Genomic DNA, 23,461 nt, shown 5'->3' on the forward strand with positions numbered 1-23,461 from the left:
AAAGGGGAGAGAATAGAGATGCTGGGATGCTGGTTTTTGGATTTAAGAATCGTAAAACTATAGGCAAATTGTACATTACAAAAAAAAGGTCCTTTGTCCTAGGTTGGCACGACCAAGGAAATTTACAAATGTTGTTGAACCCCCCCATGTTATGATTGTGGATGAATGTGAATGCATGGGTAACTACATGTTGAAAACATTTCCTAGTGTTTTAGTTGTGAAATTGGCCTGACTTCGAGTGCAAAATTATTTTGAAATGTGGAGTTATTCCTAAATGGCACAAACCTAGGAATATTCCTATTCCATTGAGAGGAGATGTTGAGAAAGAACTAGAGAAAGTGGTTAACACAGACATCATAGAGGCAGTGAAATCCTCTGAATAGATTCTCCAGGTGGTTGTTGCCAGGTATAAAAGTGGTAATATTAGGCTATGCACAGACTTGCACTAATTAAAAAACAACATTGAGGTGGACACATTTCCCCAAGATTTAAAAAATGTTAGCCATAGTAAATATTTCAACCCAAGATCTAGTGACTGCTTACCACCAAATTCTATTATATGATGACAGTAAATGGTACAGAGCTTTTATCACATCATTTGGTTGTTATTAGTACAGTAGGATGGCTTTCAGATTACCATAGGCTGCTGCAGTCTTTCAAAGATTGATGTACTAATTGTTTGGCATCATGAAGTATATCAATTGTTTTCAAGATGACACTGTAATTTATTAAAAGGATAAGAAAGAACATAATGAAGTCGTACAGCAATTTGTGCGTATTTTAGAGATCAAAGGTTGAACATTCAAGAGGTAAATTTCCCAAATAATCGGTCATGTATGTTGCACATGTGTTGTATGAAGATTGGAGTAAGCCAAAACCTAGTTTAGAAGAAGCTATGCTTAGAGCACCTACACCTGCAAACAGGGGAGAAGAAAGATCCTTACTGGGATTATCTGGATACTGTGCAAAGTATGTTAAAACTTTTGCACACAAAATATTTCACATAAGCCAATTGTTAAAGAACAAGTCTAAATTTGCGTGGAGCAACGAGTGCCCAAATGATTTTAATGGTATAAAAATGCTATTACCAATGCTCCAACTTTGAATAGCTTTGATAAGGAACTGTGGAGTGTTGTGACAACAGATGCCATTAATAAAACCCTGTGGAAGTTTTGATGGGAAGAATTAGGAGGGTAAGGAAAGCACCATAACATTTGTTTCCCCCCGACAGAGGAGAAGTATTCGGTAATAAGGAAAGACATTGGCTGGTGTGTGGGCGTTGAAACATTTCAGATCATTTATTGGGGCAAGCAATGCGTGTTACTCATGGACCACAAACCGTTGGTTATGTTACTAATCACCAAGGATATGGTTAAGGCTTGAACTAGGACTGGGAGAATGTCCATAAGATGCAAAATTTAATTTGTAGGGTGGAATATGTTGCAGGTAAAACAAATTTTGCTGCCAACATTTTATCCAGAATGCCTTTAAATATCAAAGAATCTATGGGAAATGTTTGGGAGGGTTGTCATATTGCTTTGATACATGGTCAATGTGTGTCTGTTATTAATGGAAAAAAAATTAAAGGAGGAGTGCATGAAAGATTAAGTTTTACAAGAAGCCAGGAATCACCTTGCCTCCGAGTATTGTTTTGAATCATGGAAAAAGATTGGAATATGATTTGGGATTAAAAAGCGGACTACACTGGATGAATAGTTTATATAACGCTTTCAGCAGTGTGGTCTGATCCCGATGCACGATTGTTATGTTGTGCGCGCGTGGTTACAACTTTGTGTTCATGGCAACGCGTGCATTGTTATGATGTGTATGTATGTAACGTTCCACTCTCGGTCCGGCAGTTGTTCTCTGCTGATCCAGGAGTGGGACACTTCTCTGGAGTGGTGCAATAAACATCATACTTACCTCTTCCACTTGTGTATTACTTGACAAGTGGCGACGAGCTGCACCACTCCCCGAACCCACATTCCAGGTTCTCTCTTCGTTCTCCTCCAGCGTTTTTTTTTACAGTGTCTTCTGTTTTTTTTTTTTTTTTTTTTCCTCCTGGATTTCTTTTCCATCACTCCTTCATCGTTGTTCCTGCTGACGGCTCCTTCTCTTCAAGTTTACTGTGCCGTAAGTTTAGCGGCATTTTCTCTTTTACTTGTTTTTTTTTAGAGACTTATGGCTTGCGCTGTATAGTGCGAATTTGCCGCTGTTGGAAGTTTTCATTGCGTTCTTCCAGTTGTTTGGATACCTAGTGACGTGTGCCCTTGTTGCACATCATTTAGCAACAGTGGATGCCTGTCAACTGAATGCCATCGTTGGACGTCCTGTGCATTTCATTGAACTCTTCATTCGTGCTACTACAATCTCAGAGGATTTATTATTATTTATTTATTTTTTTCTCTATCATCGGGCGTTTTACGCCACATTTATTACGTCCATTTACTTTCGTTCTAAAGCAGTTCAACCAGTGACAGCAGGACGGTTAACTACGGAGGAACACCTTGACTCTGCTGCGTGCACGCGCTGTGCCATTGTAGTCATTGCTACTTCACTTAACTTATCTGATCAACCTTCGAAGCACGCATTAGCAATATGTGTGCCCAGAGTTTTTCTCTTCCTCCTCCACAATCGTTCTGGCCTGCAGGTGGCGCTCCTTGTATGAAGTGGCCAGAATGGAAAGCATTCTTTCTCAATTACATTGATACTATTGATATCCAAGGTGACATGCCTCCCCAACAAAAGAAAAGGATTTTCTTGCATTGTGTTGGCCCGGAAGGTTTAAAGGCATACAACCAAGCAACTAAAGCTTGGGGCGGAGAAGGGGATCAAAATGCATTTGATAGTGCTATCAGTGTTTTTGACCATTATTTTTCCCCTAAAGTATGTATTGGTATTCTAAGATACAAATTTTTCCACAGGAAACAAGAAATTGATGAGACTATTGATGAATATCTTGCTGCTCTTAGAACGTTATCGTTAGATTGCAATTTTGGACAATTACAAGAAGAATTAATCAGAGATCAAATTGTTATGCACGTTAATGATTCTTCTGTTCAAGAAAGGTTATGGGTTAATGGAGATGCTAGCTTACAACAAATTCTTGACATTGTCAGGAAAGCTGAAATGTCTTCTAGGAGTGCTAAAGTCATACTCAAAGAATCTAAATTGGATGAGAGTGTAAATAAAGTTCATTCTAAAATGAGAGGGCAGAATACATGCAAAAAAACAGAAGTAGTTAAGGGCACTTCTAGTGAACACCTTAAATGTTTCCGTTGTGGCAGCAGCTCACATTTAGCAAATAACAAATCGTGTCCTGCATTAAAACAGAAATGTTCTTCATGCGGGGTGGTTGGACATTTTTCTTAGGTGTGTAGGAAGAAACTCTTCAATGAAGTCAAATTTGTAGAGAAAGAGTGTGGTGATACTTTACCATGGGAAAAAAATGATGACAATAAGTTTGTTCTAAACATCAGAAGTAATAACAAATCAGTCCTAAATGTTGATTCTGCGAAAGTCAGGAAGAAACCTATTTATATGATGACTATTGGTGGAATTGAAGTCCAAATGTATGTAGATTCTGGCTCACCTTATACTATTATTAATGAACAGTTGTGGTTTGATAAATTTCAAAAGAAATTAGGGGATATCCCAGTCCTTCCTGATATCGCTCCTGAAGGATTTTCGGGTGAGAAAATTGATTTAGTAGGATTTACCACTTGTTTGTTTGAATTCAAAGATAGATCTAGTTTATGCAAATTGTATGTTGCGAAGAGAGGTCCTGCAATTTTAGGTTGGCAAGATCAAGGCAGTTTAGATATCATATTGAATCCCATTAGTCCTGAACCAGTGATGGTAGTCGATGTGTGCGAATCTGGATCTAGTTCCCTAAAATTTTTTTCCCTAAAGTCTTTAATGATAGTATTGGCAAGTTAACTGATTTTGTACACAAAATTGTGCTCAAGGATAATGCTTCACCCAAGATTTTCAAAGTAAGGAACATACCCTTAACTGTTAGATGTGAAGTTGAGAAGGAATTAAATGCTTTAGTGAGTGCAGACATTATAGAAAAGATTGAATCTTCTGAGTGGGTTTCTCCCATTGTGGTTGCTAGACGTTCCGATGGCAAAATTAGATTGTGTATTGATTTACGTCATCTTAATGACAACATTCTTGTTGACCAGTTTCCTTTACACGCATTTCAGAAATGCTTTCCACAATTAAAGACGCAAAACTGTTTTCCACCATAGATCTTTCGGCCGCTTACCATCAGATTGTGTTACACCAAGATTCAAAAAACTATACAGCATTCATTACTCCTTTTGGATGTTTCCAATACAAGAGGATGCCTTTTGGTTTGGCCTCTGCTGCTGCTGTTTTTCAGAGACTCATGCATTCATTATTTGGTAACATGCCCAACGTACATTGCTTTCAAGGTGACATTCTAATCCATGGCAGAGATAAAATCGATCATGATCACTTGTTGGATCGTGTATTAAGTATCCTAAATGAAAGAGGTTTGACAGTCAAATTTTCGAAGTGCAAATTCGCTGTCAGGAGTGTTACGTATTTGGGTCACGTGTTGAGTGAGGAGGGAATTAGGCCCAAACCTGATTTAATTGATGCAATACGTTTAGCGCCGGAACCCAGTTGTAAAGATGATGTAATGTCTTTTCTTGGTCTCACAGAGTTTTACTCCAAATACATTATGAATTTTTCCTGCAAAACATTCCACATAAGACAGTTACTCAAGAACGGTAGCAAATTTAATTGGTGTAAGGAGTGTGATTATGAATTCAGAAACATTAAAACAGCTAGTGCTAATGCTGTTCCTCTGTCAGGTTTTGATCCCAATTTGCCCAGCATTGTTACCACCGATGCCAGCTCGAAAGGTTTAGGTGCAATATTGTCTCAGAGAAAGAGTGATGCCAGTGAAAATGTAATTGCCTATGCTTCTAGGTCTCTGACTGACGCAGAAGTTATATATTCTGTGATAGAAAGAGAAACATTGGCGTGCGTGTGGGCTTTGGAGCATTTTAGAGCATTTGTCTGGGGCAAACATTGTGAAATTCGTAGTGATCACAAACCTTTGGTTAAATTACTCACCACTAAAGGGATGGCCAAGGCTTCGGCACGTATTGCCAGGTTATCCATGAGACTCCAAGATTTTCTTTACAATGTAACTTATGTTCCTGGTAAGGATAATGTGTCAGCTGATTTCCTTTCCAGAATGCCTTTAAGTGGTAAACATGAAACTGAATCTGAGTGGGATGACTACCATATTGCCTGGTTACGCGATGAAGATATTCCTTTTATCAACCAACAGTTGTGGATTGAGGAGTATTTCAAGGATGCTATAATTCAAGAAGTTTTGAAGTACATGGTTGAGGGATGGCCAGAGAAGAAAGATCTGAGCCCTAATTTGAGGAATTTTTGGGAAGTTAGGAATTAATTGTCTCACTTCAAAAGTATACTATGGAGGGGTGATAGAGCTATTCCACTGATTAACCTTAGGAAATCTATTACTTTACAATGCCATGAGGGTCATGGAGGCATCGTTAGAACCCTCATATTTCAAAAGGGCCTTATAATCAGATCCCTGTTGTAGGTTTTTTTGCATCTAATTTTATATGACAGATGCTTCTCTCCGACCTTGGAATATTGTACTTCTTTATGTCTAATATCCCTAAGTGAGATCTCTAAGTGATTCATTTTGTTGTCTTCCTATGTGTGGTAGGGTCTACTCAGTGGGGTGATGCGTTTTTCATACGTTTGTCGTAAATTAGCTCAATGGGCAATAATTAAGGTCAGTGTGGTATGTTGAAAGGACAACAGTCCGACCAGCAGGAAAAAAGAAGGCAAGAATAGATGACAGACAGATCAGACAAGCTTAATATTAGTTATGGTGGTTGAGTTGATGTATTTTTCTTCTGCAGTGTATGGATGAAAATGCCTTCAATGGCCCAAAGAAAATCAAAAATGCTAGACACGAGGCCTTTGAAGAGAAGCCAAACCTATAGGAGAAATTAGCTTTCCAGAAATCTTTTGTTACATGGATATGAGCACCAAGGCCCTTTATATTCATAGGAACAGTATATTCTCATCAATACAGCCTTGGCATTTTAACTTTGAATGGATGCTCACTACCAAGCCCATCCAGGTTTCTGCCTTTTTCAAACAGTAGGGAAGCACTTGGCAACAATATCGACCATCGATTCCACATGCCGATGTATTGAGATTTGAGTTGAGAAGTGGACTCAAATCTTCATCTTTTCTGACTCTCTATAGATGTGCAGGGCACTTACCCACCTTGATAGAGAAAGATGCAGATACCAGGGAAAGGGAAGTGAAATACAGAAGGGCTTGCCTTTGCAGGACAGCACTGGTAGACTGAATTACTGTTGCATTCCAGACTGGTAAGCTGCATGTCTTAGCAGATGGCACTTTATGTTTGCTACGAGTAAGGAGGATAAGGATAAGAGCCTTAGAACCAGGAAGGAGTGGAAAAAGATAGAATATGTATAATAATCTTACCCTGTTCCAAGACAGAGGGCACAATGTTGAGACCAGATGTCAACAAGGATACCAGCGCTGATCCCAGGGACACCAAAAAGCAGGTCATTTTGCACAGCAGCAGTAACACAAGACAGACCAACAAATATTGACAAACAGAGAAGCGGAATTTCACAAGCAAAGACGGCAAGAATGAGACAATAAGGGAACTGAGTCAGAAAAAACACAATAATAGTGTTGGGACGCTAAGCCCTGTAGATGAACCTTACAGGCCCAGAGAGCCAATGCAATCAAAATTTTTTGCCAATCACAGGGCCAGGTTTGCAGTGGTGCTAAATATGCTTTGTCACAGATGGCCTGGAAATAACTGGTAGGTAGTGGTCTATCTGTTCTTATGTGCCACTGTCCTATCTTCCATAGCCATCATCCTTTCCTGGTTTATATCAGGTAACTCAGTAATTCCCTTGGAGAATAACTCCCTCTTCTTGCACAAGATTTAACTATATGAGGCATCATGTAAGTCCTTCACTGCTTCTCTGTGTGTGGAAATTCTGACAGGCTGATAATAATTTTCAAATTGAGGATATTCTGGCCATACTCCTAAAAATGTGGAATTTCCTGATATTTTCTAGCTTAAAGTGATTTTGAGCAATTTTGAGGTTGCAAAATTAGTTAGGGGAAAACAATGTTATTCTCCTTGAATGCTGAAGCTTACCAAAGGATCTGTGAACATTCACTTCAGATAAAACCCTCTTTCCATCTCAAAATGTTAAGGAGATGACAACTTGATCCCTGTCACTCATAAATACAATAATTTGTATTATCTTTTGCAATCAAGACAGGGTTTGCGTGCTGTGTCAAATATCCAGGACAACAACTTCTCATTCAAGAAAGGACAGACACCACTTCCAGTAGAGTGTATGAAGAGCATAAAGAAATTACTGCACCATGAATAAGGGAACTGCATACTTGTGACCACATGGGATTACTGTAAGGAAATCTGTTGGTTGTCAGTGGACTTCTATAATTTCCCTATATGTGATATCTACGAATACCTCAGCAGGGTACTTTAATTCTTTTGATTTTGATTGAATAATACCAGTCCTAGAAAAGTAGCTTTCAATAGACTTTGAAGAGCATGTGCTATATTAAAGGAAAAGCTAGGGCAGTGGCGCTCTCCACATAGCAGTTTGTTCTGGTCTATAATGGCAGTGTTGGCAGCCTTTGAAAAACAAGATGGACTCCTTGAAATTGGCACTATTGGATGATTTGCCAAAGAGGGTTTATTGGGCTGAGGGAGGAAGCCAAATATTACATTTTCCATTGGTATTCACTTGAGAAATTCTTGAGAAGCAAGAATGCAAAACCACCATTTTGAAGACAATGCTCAGACACCAAATGCAAGTTTGAATGTTCTCTGTAAATATGAAATTGATCCTAACCAAGAGTCGATAGTAGTGCCCCGGAGGTGCGGTGGACATTTGCACCATCTTCTTCCACCCAAGGATACTTAGCTATAATAGAAAGGGTCACTGATATTTGTGTGGCCCCTACATAATACCACTTATGTGGGTGCACAGTGCATGCCTGTGCTGCTCCATGGGTTGCACACCCATTTGCATATAATTGTGGTTCCATGCAAATGATAGAATGCCTTTGCCTATAGGGCACTAACTGTAGGCTGCATAGGAAAGTGCACACAGTCAGTCATGCCACCCACCTATGAAATGCCAAATGCAGGCTATTACAGCAGCATTGAACGAAGGAGTGGCACTTTTAAGTGGCACCTTCTCTGCTGTATTCTCTGTAAAAGGCCGAACGCGATGCTCATCCTCAAATTGCGAGTCGGTACCGACTCGCAATTTGGGGATGTGACTCGCAAATAGGAAGGGGTGTTCCCTTCCTATTTGCGACCGCATCGCCATGCTGAGTTGCTTTGTGACCGCGAATGCGGTCGCAAACCAACTCGCAGTTACCACCAGTGGCACACTGGTGGTAACTCATTCGCAAAAGGGAAGGGGTCCCAATGGGCCCCCTTCCCCTTTGTGAATGCCGAAAAAATTATTTTTTCAGATGAGGCAGTGGTCCTATGGACCACTGCCTACTCTGAAAAAAACGAAACCAAATGGTTTCGGAAGTTTTTTCATTTTGCAACTCGTTTTCCTTTAAGGAAAACGGGCTGCAAAATGAAAAAAAAAACTGCTTTATTGAAAAAGCAGTCACAGAGATGGAGGTCTGCTGACTTCAGCAGGCCACCATCCCTGTGAGTGCAGGGACTCGCTATAGGGTCGCAAACTGCGACCCACCTCATGAATATTGATGAGGTGGGTCTTTGCGACCCCATAGCGAGTCGCAGAAGGTGTCTGAGACACCTTTCTGCATCCCATTTTGCGAGTTGCAAATTGCGAGTCGGTCAGACTCGCAATTTGCAAGTCGCAAAATTTTAGTTTACTACATCTGGCCCTTAGTTCCTTATGAGCGCTGTCATGAAACTACACTACCTAGAAAGAGATGTGTGCAAACATCCAAAGGAAGTTGCGCAGCCGTTGATGATCCTCTGCTGACTGAGAGCTCTTGAGCCAGAAAAATAATGGCAACACTGCAACTCCCTGAGAAATGGAGTGGCAGGTATTGATTGGTCCAAACAGGAGTCAATCACTGAGACATCCTTCAGTGATTATTTAGCAGTCATAGGTTGGCTGCTGGTAAGACTGGTTTGGTGAATTCAGCAAACGTGGGTTTTCAGGGAAAACCAATTATACCTTATTTGAGTTTTTCCCTTTTGTAACGTTACAAAAACTCTGCAAGTAAAAAATAGACATGTCGCAGCTTTTTATGTGCAGAGTTCTCCACCCCGACTGCCAAATCTCCGCAGTCGTAAAATTACTAGTAAATCGTAGTTTGTGGTTTTTAAATCAAATGTAAACTCACACAAAAGTGTACGTTTGTCTTCGTGAATCAGGACCAATGCTTTGGTATTGATACTTTGTTGTTAACTTGGAGTAAAAAAGCAACAAATGCTTGTAGACGAAAGATAATACATTGAGAACAAAAACAAAGTGGGGTTCGGACTTTTCCGAGCTAAAATGTAATATTCACAGTACAGAACTCTGTACTGTGATAATCCAATATCTAGGACGTGCACAAGACATCTGGGCCCAACCCATTTTTATACCTCGACTTCATTTTAAGAATGTGGAGACCACCAGAGGAAGGATGTGGATTGACACTCCCAGAAACCGAGCTCTGATAGGTCATCAAAATTCATGGGTAAATGCCCAGGAACGCTCATGCACCATCCATGGATGCAAAATAATGCAAGGCAGCGCAATGGTTTTGTACATGAGGGCCTTACTCTTTTGTGAGCGAGTGCATGCCCCCAAACCCTTCCCTGTCCCTGCCTAAGGCCTTACTTATTCCTCCTTAACACATTCCTATTTAGTAGACGGTATACTTCTTTTTCAAGCCACCCTCGTGCCTCCCACATTTACTATTAAGTGGTAAACCTATATGTGTGAGGATCTAGAAAAAGACAGGACAGGTTGAGGTAAAGATCCACACTTGTAGATTTGTGAATAGTATTGGGGAAATCCTCATACATATATTTTCACTACTTAGTAGTAAATGTGTGAGGCACTGGGTAGTAAGTGGAATTTGGGGGCGAACTTGATACAACATAGGTGGGGTTTAAAATGAATGAAGGAAGACCAAAGGGAGGATTAAGGAGGGCTTTTGGAAGGAACAGGCAGACGTCCACAAAAAAGTAAGCCCATTCCTATTCACAAACTGTACTTCTAAAGTTACTATGGTGAGAAAGGACCCAAAACATTTGTAAATATCTTCCGGGAATGGAATAACAAATGTATGTTATGTAAATATGTGCAATTGTAAAATTGTGTGATGCATAGTAATAAAACAACTCACCAGTATGCTGTCTAGATAACATCAAATGAACAAATCCTGGAATCCAAAGCGAAGCAGGCATCAACAAGCATAGGGACATTCTGAAGTCTAAATCCCAACAAATACTGCCAAACAAAGGGGGTTTCTGGGATCCAAAACCGAAAACCAACACTGTTCAGCAAAGGGGCATTTTGTAATGCAAAAACGGAACTGGCTATCATCAAACTTGGGGGCATTCTAGGATCCAAAACCCAAACAACAATAGTGGGTGGGCAGAACTCCATACAGCACCATTTTAAATGTTGCCTGGAATTTGTGGGCAGTTGAATGAATGCCATCTTGTTAAGATCCAACACCGATTAGACCATTGTTTTTGGTGACTTCCTTCTGATACCTTTACTGGTGACCCTAGTCTCTGGGCACTTGTCCTACTCCCATCTCCGGTGCTCACAATCTATGAGTATTGTTTTGATTGCAAACTTTATTTTGAGGCACATATCAACAACCTTATGGTTACTTGTTTCTGCATGGTGAAGATCTTGAAGAAAATCATGCCATTTATGTTCAGTTCCTACAGGAAAACTCTGGTCCAATCTCTAATCATGAGTAGATTGGGATTACTGTAACTCCTTGTTTGTACGTCTTTCTGCTCATCTTTTTCATAGGCTACAGCTTATAGGAAATGCAGAAGCCAGACATATTTTGGGTCCTTCTAAATTAGTCTGGATCTCTTTTAATCATACTAGCTTCTTTGGCTTCCAGTCCGCAAGAGATGCATCTCCAAGAATCCCTTTTTTTGTTACAAGGCATTTAATGGCTCCTCATCCACCAGCGATATCACTTCACTGTTCTGTAGCTTCCCTCTCTAAACCGCTGCACTTCACTTCCTGCCATCTTGCTATCCTACGCAGGGTTTGCAGAGTGTTGACTTTTTCAGCTATAAGCAATAACTCTCTCTTCCTATCCATTCCAATGCCAGGACACAATTTGGCAGTCACTCACTTAATGAACCCCAAATCAATGTCCATCAATCAACTTTCCCAATAATTTGATACCATATTTTTGTTTCACAATAGCTGGTCCAGGAGATAGGTGATCACAGCAAGGGATGAGCGGAACTCACAGAGTTTCACTCCATGGAATTCCGCGGAGTTACATAAAAACTCCCTGAGATTCCTTTGGAGTTTCGCAAGCAAACAGAATCGGGCACATCGAGCTGCTCATGCTGGTTTTTATCTCCGAGAGCTTCTTTCACACTGTAAAAATAGCATAAAAGGCACCACACAGCACACCAGAAGGTGCTGCTTCTTTCTGCTGCTCGAGTAAATTGTGTACTCAAGTGGCAGCTTTATGGATAAGGAGTCCTTGCTACAGGATGAACGTAATAAGAATTCATCATATTGGTTGCTAAATTACCATCTTAGAAAACAACCCTTAAATCAAATACTAAGATAGAAAGGCTCTACATGTTTTAAAATACCAAGGGTGTACTACAGGGATATCTCAGAAATATGGTGCAGCGGAAAGAATGGTATTTGCTCAGCTTTGTTATCACGCTCCACTTTCCAAGATATCATTCCAGGTCGCTTTGGCACATACCAAGGCCCAAGTGCATATTTAGCCACACCTCTTTGTAGGAGGATATAGAAGGCAGTACACAAGCAAACTGTGTTCTAACAGCCATTTATTAAAAATAATGTTCAGGCTTAGAATGGGATATTTTGTCAATTTTCCTAGGAAACAGCCTCCATTCAGTAGTTGTAACTGGAATTCCCACTGATGTTTATATTTCTTTGTTTCTTATTTGTTTGTATCCCTTCTGACTTCTGGCATCTCTTGTGAGTTTCCCAGGAGTGTACAAATAGGGTTCCTTCAAGATATCAAAACAGAGGCAGGTATAAGCTCTCAAGTATTATCCTTATTGAGACACATCTCCCACCTCCTATTGTGCACACTTCTTGTTTCACTGTTGCAGTTGTCCTTAAAATCAGGACGTTGACTCCCACCTTCCCATGCCTTAATAAGATAATATGCCTAATAGTGCAAGACCACTCAGCCAGTTGATGCCACAATTTGTGCAAATTCCTGATATCTATCTGCAAAACATGTCCGTGGCCATGGCCTCCCCTTGGGACCATAGCATCAGCGACTGCAGTACATCTCTGAATGAAGTGTGTCCTGTTTGTGCTTTTCTTCTCCATTCTTCTGATTCACCACTCTCCCTCAACAAGTTAATATCTCTGGTCTTCATTCCTGTGGTCTCCATTTTTTTCCCTCTGGTACCGCCTCCTTCCTCCGCTTCCAAACTTTTGTCTCCCTCATTCTTGTTCTCCTCACTCTTCTCCTCTGAGCCTTGTCCTCTTCCTCCATCTCCTCTGTTATCAGCCTCTTTTGCCCTCCTTTAAAGTGATGTTTGAAACACTTGGGCCTGTAGCCTCGTTTTGCCTGCAACCACTCAATAGCTGTCATCTAGACTGCTTCCTTCTCATGGTCATATCTGTTTTTCTGTGGCTACATTGAGTATGATGTTTCCCTGTTACATAACTACCTCCATAAGCAGTGGCCAATCAGGCCCTTCTAAAAATGTATTTGTTCAATAAAAACAGTAGAATTGCTAAGACCAAGGAATGATCCTAGTGTTAGTGCCCTTATGCTTTAATAACCATACCAACGGGCAAGATCAGTAAAGAAATAAGAATGTTCGGCCTAGGAAATAGTACTGTAATACTTCAACCACCCATTTCCTAGTCAAACATTCTTTCTCAACTTTTGAATATGCCTTTCTTAGGGAAGCAATTTGCGACTGATAAAGTCTATGGGTCTCAACTCTTTGGCTTCCACTAGCTGTGATAACTTACCTCCTAACCTAACCCCTTGATGCACAATAAAAATTTTGTTGACATTGAGGCAGGTAAAGACTGGATCTTGACTTAACATTTGTTTAAAACTCTTTATAGAGTCATCATTCTGAGATAGGACTGTGTTTTGTTCTTGCTTATGTCAATGTTTTGTGAGTGGACTAGAGACATATGCAAAATGAGGAATGAACCTACTGAAATATCCAATAGGCACAAGAAAAGCTTTCACTTCCTTTTGAGTATGAGGAGGTGGTCTGATCTGAATTACCTATACTTTATCTACCTGGAGTGTTATCTGTCCCCTTCTGATGGAATATTCTAAATATTTGATTTAATTGATGGCCAGTTTACTTTTTGCAGTTAAACTTGTAGTCCTGACTGCATGATAGGCATAAGTACATCCCCCAAGTGTTGAAGGTATGCCTCCCAGTTATGACTGAATATCACAATATTATCAGAGTAAGCAGCGGAATTGGGAGTTATGTGTTTTAATATAATGTCCATCGGCCTTTGCAGGACTCTGAATTGGTAAAGTCCTTATGAGGTTGAAAAGGCTGTCTTTTACCTGGCAACAGGTGTAAGGGGATCCTGCCAATATCCCTTAGTCATGTCAATCACCGTGCAGGAACCTTGTCCTGGTGTTAATATTAGTTCATTAATCCTTATCAAAACATGACAATGCACTGGTGTGAATCAATGCAAAACCTGATACTTCCATCAACTTTAGGTACTAGGAATAATTGGAATGTCACCCATTCATAGAGGGGTCGATTATTTGGACCACTAACATTTTTGTACATTCTCTTAGACTGTTTGCCAATGAGCTTCCAGAATCCTATAAGGTTTTTATTCAACCACTTGCAGAGGCTTAGTGATAATATCATGCTGTTTCAATCTGCATAGTCCAGTTTTTCAGAAAATAGATCATACCATTTTTTACTAATTACTTTAGTTTTTGCCTTTTAAACAATTTTTGGCCAAATGGAATGGGGGAATCGTTGCGGTAGAATAGGTAAGATTAAGGGTTTTAGCTAGGGGCTTAGAATTTGTCAATATATCTGGATAAGTTTGTACTTCCCAGGGTTCCTCCCATTTCTTCAGGAGATTTACACAGTATATTTTTCCACTCTTATGTCTGTGGAATAGATATCTTATATGCTGCACAAATTATTTGTTGTAAGACTTTATAAGGACCCTGATATTGGGTTAGGTATTTATCCTCCACCCATGTTAAGAAGATTAGGACATACTTCCCTGATTAAAACTCTCTGTGATTAGTATTTTTATCGTACTGACCTTTTTGTTTAATTTGGGATATATATCCAGCTTCAGTCTGACTTGTTCACATAAGGAATTTAGGGTCTGATTTAATTCTTGGTTGTAAGGATACTCCAACACAACAGCGACAGAGTATCCTTACCCCCAAGAATATGGTCTGCCTGCCCAATTTAGATGCAGCAGACCATATGGTTAATCATGGCAGAGACTACTCCGTCTTCACCCTGATGAAATCCTCCCAATAGCCCTGTGGATTGATGGCAGCCGAGTGCAGCCCTGTAATTCCACCCACCAGATTTCAATGGGTAGAATTAGAGGAAAATGTTCACTGCCTGTCACCGCCAGGAAAACTTTGGTGGTAAGGGCCAATGAAAACTGCTAAATGCCCTCTTCGTCATGGGAGAGTCTCCCATGGTGAGAGGAACATTTTCTTTTGTATTTTCAAAAAGAAAATCCCACTTTGGTATTTTCTTATTGAAAATACAAAAGAAAACAGTTTGCCACATTGCTCCATCATGTTGACGGGACTGTGCCCCACACTTCACAATGAATTGACAGGGATCGCAATGGCAGCGGTTCCTGCCAGTGCTTTAAGAAATTACCTCCTGCTTGGCAGTCATTTCATTTCTCGATTTGGAGGGCAGACCTCCATCAGAGTGGCAAAACGGCCACCACCAACTTTTAAATTAGGCCCTTAGTTTGTGTTTGAGCATTAGAATGAGCTTTAATCAGCTGTGACCCTCATCATCTTCCTTCTCCCAGTGTCCTGCTGCAATTTCTAGAAATGTCTGGGGTTGTCTCAAAAAGTAGTTCAAAGGAAGAGAATCCAGTGGATTCTTGAGTATGACAGCTGATGTTCTATAAGACTAAGAAAAATCCTGTCCTAATGCCTTCTATATTCTTCCATAATTTTCTGTAAAAAGATCCTAATGGCTCTGTTACATCTCTTAACCAATCTCTCTGTCTGAGGGCGGTAGATAGCCACACAAATTAGGTGGATTTCTAACAAAGTACAGATTTGGGTCCTCAGATTTGACATAAAAGGATTACGTTGGTAAGTTAATAACTCCTTTTGAAATCCTACCCAGAAAAAGAAAGCATGAGCTATTATCAAAGTTTTCTTACTAAGTAAGTGAAAGGAAATGTCTCTTTTTGCATGATCACCCCCAAAGGTTTGGACTGCTACCGATGGTATTTTAACTCTGAGAGTGCACTGTGACCTGCTAACAGGATCTCAGTGCCAGTGCTCCGACCCTTAAAAGTGTAATGTCAGTTTGGCTTATACTCAACTGGCATTCCTTTACTACTTATATGTTCCTAATATATGGTACCAGGGTTACTCAGGGCCTGTAAGTTAAAGTGTCCCACCAGGGCTATCTGGTGGTGTAATCCACCAGTAGCAAAGGATAATGATGCCTCTTGATTGAGGAAGTTAATAGGGCCACTAAATCCAGTCCTACCTTTTAGAATGGAATATCAGTTCCCTAAAGTGGCTGGTGAAGTGTCTTTGGTTGTTCAGGGGAGTTTCATAACTGACAATTCTTACAGGACAGACAACATTTTCTGATGTCAGGATTGCCAAGGTAGTTTTCTTACATATTGAGACCGTAGCGGTCAACGTTTCGGTTTATCATGGAGATTACTGACTGTGAATTTATTTCTTCACTCTGTTTTGCTGACAAAGTTGGATATGTTGTCTTTTTGTTGGAATTGCAGAATGTTTTTCTCCAGTGCTGACGTGGACAGTGAACTAGTCTGGTGGAGTAAAGTTGAGACATAGAACTAGACCACTGCGTTTACTTACTTATATTTACCTATCTGTACATTTTTTGTTTTTTATCTTTCTTCTTCAATATATGTTTGTAGAATTACTTTCTGGCTCTATCCACCACCGTTCTGGCCTGGTGAAGGTCAACATTAATTTAAATGAGCGGAATTAAAATCTTATTTTCTCAATTATTTAGAAACAATTGATGAAATCCCACCTTATAAGAAAAAAATATTTGTTTATTCACTAGGTCTAGAAGGATTGAAAGTGTATGAACATCGGTCTAAAGATATAGGAGGTGGGGATGTGAATGTGTGTGAGAAAGTTGTTGGGCCAAATGCACTTCTTTTTGTTTTGCAACTCACAATTTGCGATCCATTTGGAAATTGCAAATTGAGAGTCGCAAAACAAAATGTGTTAAGTACACTGTTTGCGATTCCCAATTGGGTCTCAAATTACCTACCTCGTAAAAGGAAAACGGGATGCATTTCAAAAAGAAAAATTAAACATTTTCTTTTCATTTTTTTCATTGTAGGTAGTGGTCCTCGGGACCACTGCCTTATCTGAAAAAAATATTTCCACTACCATTCACAAAGCGGAGGGTGTCCAGTAGAGACACCCTTCCCGTTTGCAAATGGGTTAGCACCATTTTGAAATTGGTGTTAACTGCAATTGTTTTGCAACTGCATTCAAGGCCACAAAACAATCATACATACCATTCAGATTCCGTTTTAGGAAGGGACGCCCTGAACTCGCCCCTTCCTAATACCAAATCGCATAACCCAAATTGCGATTGGGTACAAGTTATCGATTTGCAATTTGGGCTTTGTACATCCCAAAAGCATTTTTCTAGTCGCAAATGGATAGATTCTGCAAATCAGCCCGTTTGCGCCTCGAAAAATGCTTTGTACATGTGGCCCTTAGTGATTTTGATACCTATTTTGCTCCTATTGTTTGCATAGGTATTACAAGATACACATTTTTCCAAAGGAAACAAGAGGAAAATGAAACAATTGATGAATAGTCACTATCCCTAAAACATTATCTCCGGATTCAAAATTTGGCAGTTTACAAGAGGATCTCATTAAAGGTCAAATTGTCATGCACTCTAGACATCAGATTATCCAAGTGCTGTTATAGTTAAGTGGGGATTCAGAAGATTCTTGCTAATGTAAGAAAGGCTGAACATTCTAGCAGAAGTGTTAAAGCTATAAACATTGGTTTGAAAGAAAGCTATGATGAGGTAGTAGGGTAAGTAAAGGGTAGGGATAGTAAGACTTTTCAAACAGTTGAAGTCTCAAAAGTCTATTATTGGGGTAAGAAATGCTAGCACGCCCGGTCCTTAGTAAGTAAACTTACAAGGGGACGCGTATAGGTCAATCAACCTCTTGAATCGCATGGAGTATCCTAGACGTGTAGTGACCACTGAATCAGAAATCAACATCAATAACCAAGATAAGCACTTTATGAAACCACAATAGAGATCATACTAATAAGAAATATTAGTTAACACATTTTATTCCCTATTGCTTACAATTCTAGGTCATCTAGTTAGTTCAAAGTTTATTCAGATCGATTCTTTATTAATTCATCAGTTAAAGGACATTATCTTTTGAAGAAAACATAAGCGACAAAGCAACACCATAAGCTATGGATATCAGCATTAACAATGTAATTCAGCCCTAAAGTTCATCAGTCATTTGTCACTGTCCACGTCACCCCTAACAGCCTACCTAACCAAGATTAGCATTAGCATGGGGGTCTTCATGTGAAAACAATTTAGAGTAAAACATTAATTTGGAAAAATCTACCTAAGATTGAATCTCTGTGAAACAGCGCAGTTGGTACCTAGAAGAAAAGGCACAAAATCATCAGTCACATCATCATAGCTACCTATCCAGGATGGATCAGCAACAAGTCAGTCTTCATCCTCAGGTCATCAATAGTCAGGTACAGATCAGGCTCACAGAGTATGAGCCCAATATCAGCACCTCAGCAGTGTCTCCTGACGTCATCAACTTTCTCCTCGCAGTTCTGATTCCTCACCCTTTGTCCTGACTTTTTATTAGGGTCTCCCAGTCCATCCCACTAATTGCTAATTGGTCAGTCTATCAGAAGTTATGACTCTAACCTATAGTTTTTGTTTACCAAATCTTTGAGTTTGCATATGTCTTGTGTCCCATAAAACTGATTGGTTCTTTTTGCGATGAGAACATCATCCGGCTCATCAGGTAACAAAATTGTTGCATACGAGTCTTCAGTCAGTGCCTCTATTGTTCAAGTCCTGGGAAAGTACATTTAGCCTACACTACACATAATTGTATCAAACTGTCTTCATCATCTCCTGTCCGTTGGTACATTTGCAGAATGTTCTAGCTGAGCGGCTTGAACTCTGAGCGGTTCAAGGTTGCAATCCTCGGTTACCAGTCCTTTGTAAGGCGTTCAAATTCTCCATGTTCAGAGCAAGCAAGGCCCAGTGAAACCAGGCCCTTAGTCCGGCTAATTTAAGAAAATGAATTAATATAAAACATAGGTTATACATTTCGTTATGACATATTAGTGCATTTTTCTTATAAATTTTTCATTACTTTGCATCTTTTAGTTATTTTAGTACACATGGTGATCACTCCCTGAAGGCACATTTTCAAACGCTCACACCATTTTTCTACAATTAATTTCTCTATGCATATTTCTCATTAATAAACACACACATAAGTCATTACAAATTTCTTAATTAACATACCTGCTCCTTCAGAAGCAAACTAGAGAAAGATATAGATGCTGTATTTGTGAAATCCCATTTGGCCCATGACAAGACATGTCCAGCTTTTGAGCAAAAGTGTTCTTCTTGTGGATTGTTACTAGGACATTTTTCTAAAAGTGCAGGAAAAAACTAAAAACATATCCAATGTATTGATGATGACAGTTAAAACAAGAAGACTTAAACCAGATAAATATTACTGATGGTAAGTAATCATTTGTTTTGAATGTAATGGAAATGATATGAAGAAAAAGGAACCTTTATGTTCCATGAGTATTTGTGGGGTCAAGATTATAATGTATGTGGATTCAGGGTCCCCGTACACTAATTTAATGAAGAGGCTTGGCTCAATACGTTCACTCACAAGTAAGCTGGGTGAGAAATTGAATGAACTTGAAATTAGTCCTGGGGGTTAAAAGGGGAGAGAATAGAGATGCTGGGATGCTGGTTTTTGGATTTAAGAATCGTAAAACTATAGGCAAATTGTACATTACAAAAAAAAGGTCCTTTGTCCTAGGTTGGCACGACCAAGGAAATTTACAAATGTTGTTGAACCCCCCATGTTATGATTGTGGATGAATGTGAATGCATGGGTAACTACATGTTGAAAACATTTCCTAGTGTTTTAGTTGTGAAATTGGCCTGACTTCGAGTGCAAAATTATTTTGAAATGTGGAGTTATTCCTAAATGGCACAAACCTAGGAATATTCCTATTCCATTGAGAGGAGATGTTGAGAAAGAACTAGAGAAAGTGGTTAACACAGACATCATAGAGGCAGTGAAATCCTCTGAATAGATTCTCCAGGTGGTTGTTGCCAGGTATAAAAGTGGTAATATTAGGCTATGCACAGACTTGCACTAATTAAAAAACAACATTGAGGTGGACACATTTCCCCAAGATTTAAAAAATGTTAGCCATAGTAAATATTTCAACCCAAGATCTAGTGACTGCTTACCACCAAATTCTATTATATGATGACAGTAAATGGTACAGAGCTTTTATCACATCATTTGGTTGTTATTAGTACAGTAGGATGGCTTTCAGATTACCATAGGCTGCTGCAGTCTTTCAAAGATTGATGTACTAATTGTTTGGCATCATGAAGTATATCAATTGTTTTCAATATGACACTGTAATTTATTAAAAGGATAAGAAAGAACATAATGAAGTCGTACAGCAATTTGTGCGTATTTTAGAGATCAAAGGTTGAACATTCAAGAGGTAAATTTCCCAAATAATCGGTCATGTATGTTGCACATGTGTTGTATGAAGATTGGAGTAAGCCAAAACCTAGTTTAGAAGAAGCTATGCTTAGAGCACCTACACCTGCAAACAGGGGAGAAGAAAGATCCTTACTGGGATTATCTGGATACTGTGCAAAGTATGTTAAAACTTTTGCACACAAAATATTTCACATAAGCCAATTGTTAAAGAACAAGTCTAAATTTGCGTGGAGCAACGAGTGCCCAAATGATTTTAATGGTATAAAAATGCTATTACCAATGCTCCAACTTTGAATAGCTTTGATAAGGAACTGTGGAGTGTTGTGACAACAGATGCCATTAATAAAACCCTGTGGAAGTTTTGATGGGAAGAATTAGGAGGGTAAGGAAAGCACCATAACATTTGTTTCCCCCCGACAGAGGAGAAGTATTCGGTAATAAGGAAAGACATTGGCTGGTGTGTGGGCGTTGAAACATTTCAGATCATTTATTGGGGCAAGCAATGCGTGTTACTCATGGACCACAAACCGTTGGTTATGTTACTAATCACCAAGGATATGGTTAAGGCTTGAACTAGGACTGGGAGAATGTCCATAAGATGCAAAATTTAATTTGTAGGGTGGAATATGTTGCAGGTAAAACAAATTTTGCTGCCAACATTTTATCCAGAATGCCTTTAAATATCAAAGAATCTATGGGAAATGTTTGGGAGGGTTGTCATATTGCTTTGATACATGGTCAATGTGTGTCTGTTATTAATGGAAAAAAAATTAAAGGAGGAGTGCATGAAAGATTAAGTTTTACAAGAAGCCAGGAATCACCTTGCCTCCGAGTATTGTTTTGAATCATGGAAAAAGATTGGAATATGATTTGGGATTAAAAAGCGGACTACACTGGATGAATAGTTTATATAACGCTTTCAGCAGTGTGGTCTGATCCCGATGCACGATTGTTATGTTGTGCGCGCGTGGTTACAACTTTGTGTTCATGGCAACGCGTGCATTGTTATGATGTGTATGTATGTAACGTTCCACTCTCGGTCCGGCAGTTGTTCTCTGCTGATCCAGGAGTGGGACACTTCTCTGGAGTGGTGCAATAAACATCATACTTACCTCTTCCACTTGTGTATTACTTGACAAGTGGCGACGAGCTGCACCACTCCCCGAACCCACATTCCAGGTTCTCTCTTCGTTCTCCTCCAGCGTTTTTTTTTACAGTGTCTTCTGTTTTTTTTTTTTTTTTTTTCCTCCTGGATTTCTTTTCCATCACTCCTTCATCGTTGTTCCTGCTGACGGCTCCTTCTCTTCAAGTTTACTGTGCCGTAAGTTTAGCGGCATTTTCTCTTTTACTTGTTTTTTTTTAGAGACTTATGGCTTGCGCTGTATAGTGCGAATTTGCCGCTGTTGGAAGTTGTTTGGATACCTAGTGACGTGTGCCCTTGTTGCACATCATTTAGCAACAGTGGATGCCTGTCAACTGAATGCCATCGTTGGACGTCCTGTGCATTTCATTGAACTCTTCATTCGTGCTACTACAATCTCAGAGGATTTATTATTATTTATTTATTTTTTTCTCTATCATCGGGCGTTTTACGCCACATTTATTACGTCCATTTACTTTCGTTCTAAAGCAGTTCAACCAGTGACAGCAGGACGGTTAACTACGGAGGAACACCTTGACTCTGCTGCGTGCACGCGCTGTGCCATTGTAGTCATTGCTACTTCACTTAACTTATCTGATCAACCTTCGAAGCACGCATTAGCAATATGTGTGCCCAGAGTTTTTCTCTTCCTCCTCCACAATCGTTCTGGCCTGCAGGTGGCGCTCCTTGTATGAAGTGGCCAGAATGGAAAGCATTCTTTCTCAATTACATTGATACTATTGATATCCAAGGTGACATGCCTCCCCAACAAAAGAAAAGGATTTTCTTGCATTGTGTTGGCCCGGAAGGTTTAAAGGCATACAACCAAGCAACTAAAGCTTGGGGCGGAGAAGGGGATCAAAATGCATTTGATAGTGCTATCAGTGTTTTTGACCATTATTTTTCCCCTAAAGTATGTATTGGTATTCTAAGATACAAATTTTTCCACAGGAAACAAGAAATTGATGAGACTATTGATGAATATCTTGCTGCTCTTAGAACGTTATCGTTAGATTGCAATTTTGGACAATTACAAGAAGAATTAATCAGAGATCAAATTGTTATGCACGTTAATGATTCTTCTGTTCAAGAAAGGTTATGGGTTAATGGAGATGCTAGCTTACAACAAATTCTTGACATTGTCAGGAAAGCTGAAATGTCTTCTAGGAGTGCTAAAGTCATACTCAAAGAATCTAAATTGGATGAGAGTGTAAATAAAGTTCATTCTAAAATGAGAGGGCAGAATACATGCAAAAAAACAGAAGTAGTTAAGGGCACTTCTAGTGAACACCTTAAATGTTTCCGTTGTGGCAGCAGCTCACATTTAGCAAATAACAAATCGTGTCCTGCATTAAAACAGAAATGTTCTTCATGCGGGGTGGTTGGACATTTTTCTTAGGTGTGTAGGAAGAAACTCTTCAATGAAGTCAAATTTGTAGAGAAAGAGTGTGATGATACTTTACCATGGGAAAAAAATGATGACAATAAGTTTGTTCTAAACATCAGAAGTAATAACAAATCAGTCCTAAATGTTGATTCTGCGAAAGTCAGGAAGAAACCTATTTATATGATGACTATTGGTGGAATTGAAGTCCAAATGTATGTAGATTCTGGCTCACCTTATACTATTATTAATGAACAGTTGTGGTTTGATAAATTTCAAAAGAAATTAGGGGATATCCCAGTCCTTCCTGATATCGCTCCTGAAGGATTTTCGGGTGAGAAAATTGATTTAGTAGGATTTACCACTTGTTTGTTTGAATTCAAAGATAGATCTAGTTTATGCAAATTGTATGTTGCGAAGAGAGGTCCTGCAATTTTAGGTTGGCAAGATCAAGGCAGTTTAGATATCATATTGAATCCCATTAGTCCTGAACCAGTGATGGTAGTCGATGTGTGCGAATCTGGATCTAGTTCCCTAAAAATGTTTTCCCTAAAGTCTTTAATGATAGTATTGGCAAGTTAACTGATTTTGTACACAAAATTGTGCTCAAGGATAATGCTTCACCCA

Source organism: Pleurodeles waltl, chromosome 3_1 (genome assembly GCF_031143425.1).
Source record: "Pleurodeles waltl isolate 20211129_DDA chromosome 3_1, aPleWal1.hap1.20221129, whole genome shotgun sequence".
In the NCBI taxonomy this organism is placed as follows: Eukaryota; Metazoa; Chordata; class Amphibia; order Caudata; family Salamandridae; genus Pleurodeles; species Pleurodeles waltl.